We start from the raw sequence: 7,500 nt of genomic DNA on the forward strand, positions 1-7,500 counted from the left end.
GTGTTGTGTGTCAGTGTGTATGCGTGTATGTGCCTGCTCGTGTATACCTAATTATATTTATCTAATAACAACGTAGAGGAAAGCAATTACGCTCGTGAAGCCCCGTCATTTTTTCCCATCTATCAGACTTAGCTGTAAATTCGCTTATATTTTTAGATTGGATTATGTCTGTTAGATTATTCCAGAAGTTGACTCTCCCTCCCTCCCCACCCTCTCTCTCTCTCTCTCTCTCTCTCTCTCTCTCTCTCTCTCTCTCTCTCTCTCTCTCTCTCTCTCTCTCTCTCTCTCTCTCTCTCTCTCTCTCTGGCTTGATACTTTTGATCTTCCCTCAGATAGTTTGTGTGCTTGGCTGGGGATCAATTTGGTTGTTGCTCTTCGTATTCTCTTGGTCGTATTTATATCCTACATTTTGTACTGCATATCCTAAAGTGCGTGCGCGCGCATGTGTGTTTGTATGTGTGTGTCGCGGTGATCTATGTTCGTGCCTGCTCGGGATTGCCCCGTTTCGAGCTGCACTAACAAACTCTACGTGCAGCATCCTTCCGTCAAAGTTGGCCTTGGACGCCATGAACACACTTTGCGCTTCCCCAACATCTGCAAGTACACAAGTCCGCCAGGCGCCCTGCACGTGAATACATTTTTACACGTGTTTTGGTCTATTTTTGCAGTGTATACCCATGTCCCCGTTTTGACCTACTGTTCTGCATAGAAAGATGTCCTTGTCAGTAGATATCTTTTTCTTTAACCACTTGTAAACTTACACTGATCGTCATTCTTTCCAGTTAAGCCTTGTTGAGAGGCAAGTCAAATGTGCAAATTACTTGACTGGAAAGAAAAACGAGTAAGTACGTGTTCACACGGGCCAAGTCAGAGACAAGTGGCCTGTGTAAACATGTGCTTGCTCGTTTTCACCTCCAGTTCAAGTAACTTGCACATTTGACTTGCCTTTCAACTTGCTCCGTGTAAACAGGGCCATGGAAGTCTCAAGGTTTTCGGTTTTCAGTACAAAACAAGGGGATGGGGCTCTGTATCTTGTTACATCTCTTTTTATATTTTGTAGATTTGTTTTGTCATCCATGAGAAGCTAAGAGGAGAGGGATGGAAAGGGTGGTGGATGGGGGTGAAATAGGCGGGAGTAGGTACGTGCCTTTGATTTGGCTATCCCTCTTGTATGGGGGGGAAAATCTCTTGTTATATAAATTTATTTTTCAAGGGAGAGTGAATACAAATACCAGCAACCAAACTGATGCTAGACAAACTCTACGAGGGGAGATTTTAAAGTATTTCTTTTTATAGACTCCAAACTGCCGCCTGGACGTACAGGTTGGGTAGGTCTTGTTGCTTCCACTACCTCCTCTTCCCTGTGTTTGAGAGCCATTAATACTCTCACGTTCTAGTGCAGCTTGTAGGGGTTTCAAACTTTAACGAATTATTTCCAGGTTTTTACTCTTCCCTTTGTGTTAGTTTTATTCTATTTTATTATATATATATTTTTTTACTCACTGTGTTCGCTATTTTGGTTCGCTATTTTGGTCTGCGGGCTTGTGTAGTTGGTGTGATGTGTGTTTGTGTGTGTGTGTGTATTTACTTAGTTGTGTTATACGGGAAGGGAGCTATGCTCGTGGTGACCCGTCTTTGTATCTTTCAGTATAATTTTTTTTTTAATCTTGAATAGTGTTTGCACACACTGTTTCCTTATCTAATTTCCAGGTATCCAGCACTCTGTGTGTGAAGCTATTTTTTTCAGATCTCTTCTATAGTTATCCTTTTTGTGTTTCTTTGTGTGTGTGTGTGTGTGTGTGTGTGTGTGTGCTAGAGTTTGTGTATGTACCTGTGTGTATGTCAGAGCCGACAACTTAAAGCGCATCTCTTGTTAAAAGGAAGTAAAAGAGCAAGAAGAAGAAGAGGAATTCAAAAGAAGTAGTAGTAGTAGAAGAAGAAGAAGAAAAAGAAGAGGAGGAGGAGGAGGAGAAGGAGAAGAAACATGAATTCATAAGAGTTGGCTGTGGCGTTCGTAAGGTGTTCAGTCACACGCGTGTTGGCACAGAAGTTAGGCAGAGATATTTCGGAGTGTGAAGGGGAGAAGGCGTAGGTTGGCGCTGGATTATGCGTAAAAAAAGAATGTATAACAACACTCGTGTCACGCGTACGTGGAAGCGCATACACGTACAAGTGCACGTAGTGTTTGTGTGTGTGTGTGGAGGGGTGTGTGTGTGTGCGTGCGTGCGTGTGTGTGTGTGTGTGTGTGTGTGCGTGTGTGTGTATTCACCTTGGTCTTTTGGATCACGTGTTGGACTCGTGATCGACAGCTATTTCCCACGCGGAAGAGAGCTCAGAGCTCGTATGTGTGTGTGTGTGTGTGTGTGCACGCGCCTACCTATATATTACAATACATCCTGTATGTCTTTACTGTGGCAATGTAGATGTATTTTTGTGTTTTATTTGTAGTATACGGGATAAAGGCTACTTATGGAATATCGCTGAACAAACTTCCTGCGCGTTGGTGTGTGTGTGTGTGAAAGAGAGAGTGAAGGGCACCTCGGCAGATGAGGTAGGGAGGGAGGGGGTGTGGGTTTGGTTTTGTGTCGTTCGGTTCTGATGTGTGTTTGTGGTGCGTTCGGAGAGAAGGAGGGGACCGGTGGGGGGAGGGAGGGGAAAGACAACCGATGCTTGAGACATCGCCTCAAATAATCTCTTTTAATGATGCTGGCATGTACGAAATACATATAATGTGTGTGTGTGTGTGTGTGTGTGTGTGTGTGTGTGTGTGTGTGTGTGTGTGTGTGTATGTGTTTTATCATGTTATAGGGGATGAGAGCTCAGAACTTGTATAGTCTAATCTATGGTTGATGTTACACCACAATCCAGTGTCTTTGCACAGTGGGGTGGGGGGCAGTAACGGGTTGTAGTATTAGTTACCATGTAAATGGTTAATCGTAATATACAAGATAAGGGCTCCTCACCTGTGGTCTGTGTGCTGCTAGGGAATTTTATTCAGTCTAAGGGAACTCCGTACATAGCGAAAGCGTTAATGTTACACACACACACACACACACACACACACACACACACACACACACACACACACACACACACACACACACACACACACACACACACACACACACACACATACACACAACTCTGAGCTCTCATCCTGGAAGGTAATAGCTGTCAATCACGAGCCCAGCACGTGGCCCAAGACCGTGATGAATCTCTCTCTCTCTCTCTCTCACACACACACACACACACACACACACACACACACACACACACACACACACACACACACACACACACACACACACATCCTGTACATCCACGTGCATGTTTACATGAAGTGGCACAATTACAGGAAATGTGACCTTATTCTCAGAGCAGTTGACAAGCAAGCTCAAGATAATCACGTTACAGCTGATCTGAACAAATAAGACATAATCATGAGATGAACTAAATCGTTCGACAGAACAAAGTGCATTGGGAATGCACAGTTGGGAACTTGGGAACACAAGTTCTTTAACATTGGTCTTTGTCCAAATGGGTAAGACGAAAATAGCAGTCTTGGGTACAAATGTAAAATAATCTTGTTCATCTGTCTGCAATAGTGTCTGGTGTTGGCAAACGCGACAGCCCCGAAATACAGTGTCTAGGAGATTTGCGTTCTTCAGGCATGCTAGGCTAGCATGCTATTTGCTTTTGCTACATCGTTTGAGTAGAAACAACTTCTGATTCACCAGATTGTCATTTTTTTTTAGATAAGGAGGCTGAAGCGTCTGCAGGTCTCTATAAAAAGTTGCTACAGACTTGTATCTGCTTGATCACAATAATAAATTTCTTTACCGGCGAAAATAGCCTCACTACCAAAGAGGATTAGAAACGTGTTTGTTGAATTTTTTTAGCACGACCCTTGTGCTATACTGTATACAGTTCATCAAGGTTTTATACTGTATACAGTTCAAGGTTTTCGTAAGAAATAGGTAAAATCTAGTTTATCAAAGGAGTGGTCAACGAATGGAATAGAATTAGTAACCATGTAGCGAGCGCTGAAACTACCGGTTGTTTTAAGAGGTATTAGATAACTTTATGGATGGGGATGGTAGGTGGTAAGGGACATGGAACTGCCCAGTGTAGGCCTTAGGTCTCCTTCTTTCTTATGTTCTTCTGTTCTTATTCCCTTGATTGATGTCATCGTTGATGAGGGGTCCATGTTTCCTCGTGATTTCTTGATCACTCATTATCTATATATTTTGTTCTGCTGATTACATAATCTATTTTCCATAAAAAGCGTAGACTCAGGGGCGAACAGATAAGAACATAAGAATGGAGGAGATCGCAAGAGACCATAAGGCCTACACCAGGCAGTTCCATGTCCCTTTATCACCTGTCATCCCCATCCATAAAGTTGTCTAATCTTGTTTTAAATTCTTAAAACAACCAATTGTTTTAGCGCTCACTACAAGGTTACTAAGTCTATTCCATTTGTTAACCACTCCATTGGTAAACCACTTCTTGCCTATTTCCTTCAATATTTTAAAGGAAATTGACATGATCGGAAACGATGAAATTTTCGCACTGAATACAAATCAGACGAGAAGTAATGGTCTCGAGTTGTCAGGACGTTTATTCAATTTGGAAGTGAGAGGAAACAACTTCGCCAGCCATGTAGTCAATGAATGGAATAAACTTCCTGTAGAGGCAGTACAATGTCGCACGGTTCGAAGCTTTAAGATTCATTTACATAAACACCCAAAGCAATATGCTGTAATACCTGCCAATGGTTTGATTGGTTCAATTGTCGATTCATCTCTTCGTTTAACTGTCTATTTTTAGTATTCGACCTAGTTATGGACCAAAAGGTCTTCTGTGATAATGAGAACTCGGTCAATCGTAACACTGCATTGCCCTGAGCTGTTGTTGTTGTTGTCGTTGTTGTTATTGGTGGTTGGGCCACACAGATAACGGGTTATGCCACAGATTATATTATCTAACTCAGGAAGTGACGTTATTCTTTAAAGGGATTTAATTTGTTACAAAACGTATTTATTTATTTATATTCATTTATTGATCTGATTATTATTTTTTCTTATCTTTTTTTTTAGCTGTCATTGATCGACGGATATGTCAAGAGGCTTCCTTCTCTTTCTCCAGTTAGTTTTGTTCATCTGGAAAGGTATCTCGAGGAATGAATATTGATGTCTTATATATTTCATGTTTTGACTTGGATATGAAAAAAGCAATTAGTTGGAGAGGAATAAGTTCTTAAATGTCTGAATAGTATGTATTGTAAAAAGCCTCTGCTAACGATATCTTCATGATGTGTTAATTCAAGACGAATTACTATATGATAGTTTTCCATACAAGTCCATACGAGTTTGCACAACAGAAAGTGGCGAAGTAATTATTATACTTCTCTAACTGAACCTCCCTCAACGAAGTGTTAAAATATTGTTTTACACACACACACACACACACACACACACACACACACACACACACACACACACACACACACACACACACACACACACACACACACACACACACACACACACACACACACACACACACACACACACAAATATGTCTTCCTTCGGTCGAGCAAAGACGAGTGTGTAGAGCTGAACGTGGACGCTTTCAACCAGGTGACGTCATCGAACCCTTCGAGCTGATGACGTCATCCAAGACACCATTTATGTACTACGGAAGCTGCTTTATCTTTTATTTCTTCCTGTGTCGATTATCACTGCGTACATACGAACTTGTCCTAATAAATATCACAACTATGCAACTATATCACTGTTGACTATATAGTATACGTCACTTTAAAAAGATAATCGCAGTGAAAAGTAATTTTAGATAAATTTGTATCATCAAACAACAATGAAAGATATATCTAACATGGTTCCTAACTTCTTATACGTCATGGGTCAGGTTTTTTATGTCCGGTGTGGTGCATTAACATCCTTAATCTGTAAACAGGCGCACCCTGTCTGACTGCATAATAAACAGACTTTAGAAAGACGCCACGCCCATCATTCTTTTCCTCTCTCTCTTTCGGCCTACCCTCGCGTCATTTCCAAAAGAGTCTACGTGGGTCACATTATGGCCTAGGTCTTTTCAATCTAGGGGTCCTTGGGTCCCTGGAAGCCCGGAGAGTTTCAAAAGTGGGACCACGGTCTGGTAACTAGTAGGAGTTTCTGGATGCATTGCGATTAATTTTAGTGATGAAGTTGTGTTCAAGAGGTTAATAGCAACGCATAAGGCTCAGGATCCGTAAGAAAAACAGAAAGACCTGAATCTTCTAATGTGCCTGGTTGCAGACAGCATTTGACCTATCATCATCATCATCATCATCATCATCATCATCATCATCATCATCATCATAATCAAACAATTCTCGATAGAGAGCTATTGCATATAGAAATATATTACTATACGCAGCAATGGAAAATATATTTTCAACGTTCCGATATATCACGTCTTATTTTCGGGTATTCGTTATAGTACGTAACACAGAGGATTTAATCACTTTCTATGCTCGTACTCATTTAAAAGGCACCAAGTCTCTTATTTATGTATTTTAATTCAGAACGATATTGTTAATGTAGATAAAGAAACATATAGAAGGACACATTTAGATTTAAGAAGGAAATAGACAAGAACTGGTTTACCCGATACAGGGGTTAACGAATGGAATAGAGTTAGTAACCATATAATGAGAGCTTAAACTGATTTAAGAGAAGGTTAGATAATTTTATGGATGGGGCTGACAGGTGGTGATGGACATGGAACTGCGTAGTATAGGCCTTATGGTTTCTTGCAGTCTCCTTTATTCTTATGTTCTTGAGAGAGAGAGAGAGAGAGAGAGAGAGAGAGAGAGAGAGAGAGAGAGAGAGAGAGAGTTTGGGGAGCGGAAAGGGGGTAAAAGAATCGTCAATATGGATATAGTTTTGTTATTTTACAAACAAATTGGTGCAATTTTAGGGGGAGGAAGCGCTATGGATACCTGTCTTTTTTATTTATTTATTTATTTATTTATGTATTTTACACGACTTCATTCTCCATAACTCGTACACAATTATTAGTCACATTATTAAAAGTAATTTTAGAGTTATAGTTATGATTTATAGTGAATGTGTTATAAAATAAAAAAAAAGTACGTTCAAGTCATGGTGAAAATAGGTCCAAGATGTCAAATATCTTGTAGTTCATCAATAAACAAATACGTAACTCAAAATGATATTGATCACGTGGTGAGAATAGAAATAATTTTGGTTCTTCCAGTGATGCACAGAAAACGTATTCAAATTTTTGCCGTTAAACTGCTCAGAAAAAATTGTAGTTATCACAGTGAATGTACTGGTTTAGATCCTTAAAACTTAGAGTAAACGACACTAAACATGTAATTTTAGAGATAATTTGTAAAGAAAAAATAATATTAATAAAAATGATAAAAAAATGACCGCTAATGTTCAGGAAAAAAAAAAAAAAAAAAAAAAA

The 7,500-nt window shown here is 40.1% G+C and overlaps 1 protein-coding gene across 8 annotated transcripts in view; it reads left to right on the forward strand.

The window, feature by feature from the left end:
- Positions 1 to 7,500, forward strand: part of LOC143032826 (hexosaminidase D-like) — a 196,507-nt gene that overhangs the window by 137,682 nt on the left and 51,325 nt on the right. Inside the window, exon 5 of one of the 8 annotated variants that reach the window (XR_012967135.1) lies at positions 5,100 to 5,177. The exons of the other annotated variants lie outside the window; for them this stretch is intronic. The gene's annotated coding sequence lies outside the window, so the exon portion shown is untranslated. Of the gene's footprint in view, positions 1 to 5,099; positions 5,178 to 7,500 lie in introns of those variants that run through there. 8 annotated transcript variants of the gene reach the window in all.

The sequence above is a fragment of the Oratosquilla oratoria genome, chromosome 14 (genome assembly GCF_046742065.1).
Source record: "Oratosquilla oratoria isolate Oo_2021 chromosome 14, ASM4674206v1, whole genome shotgun sequence".
NCBI classification, from domain to species: Eukaryota; Metazoa; Arthropoda; class Malacostraca; order Stomatopoda; family Squillidae; genus Oratosquilla; species Oratosquilla oratoria.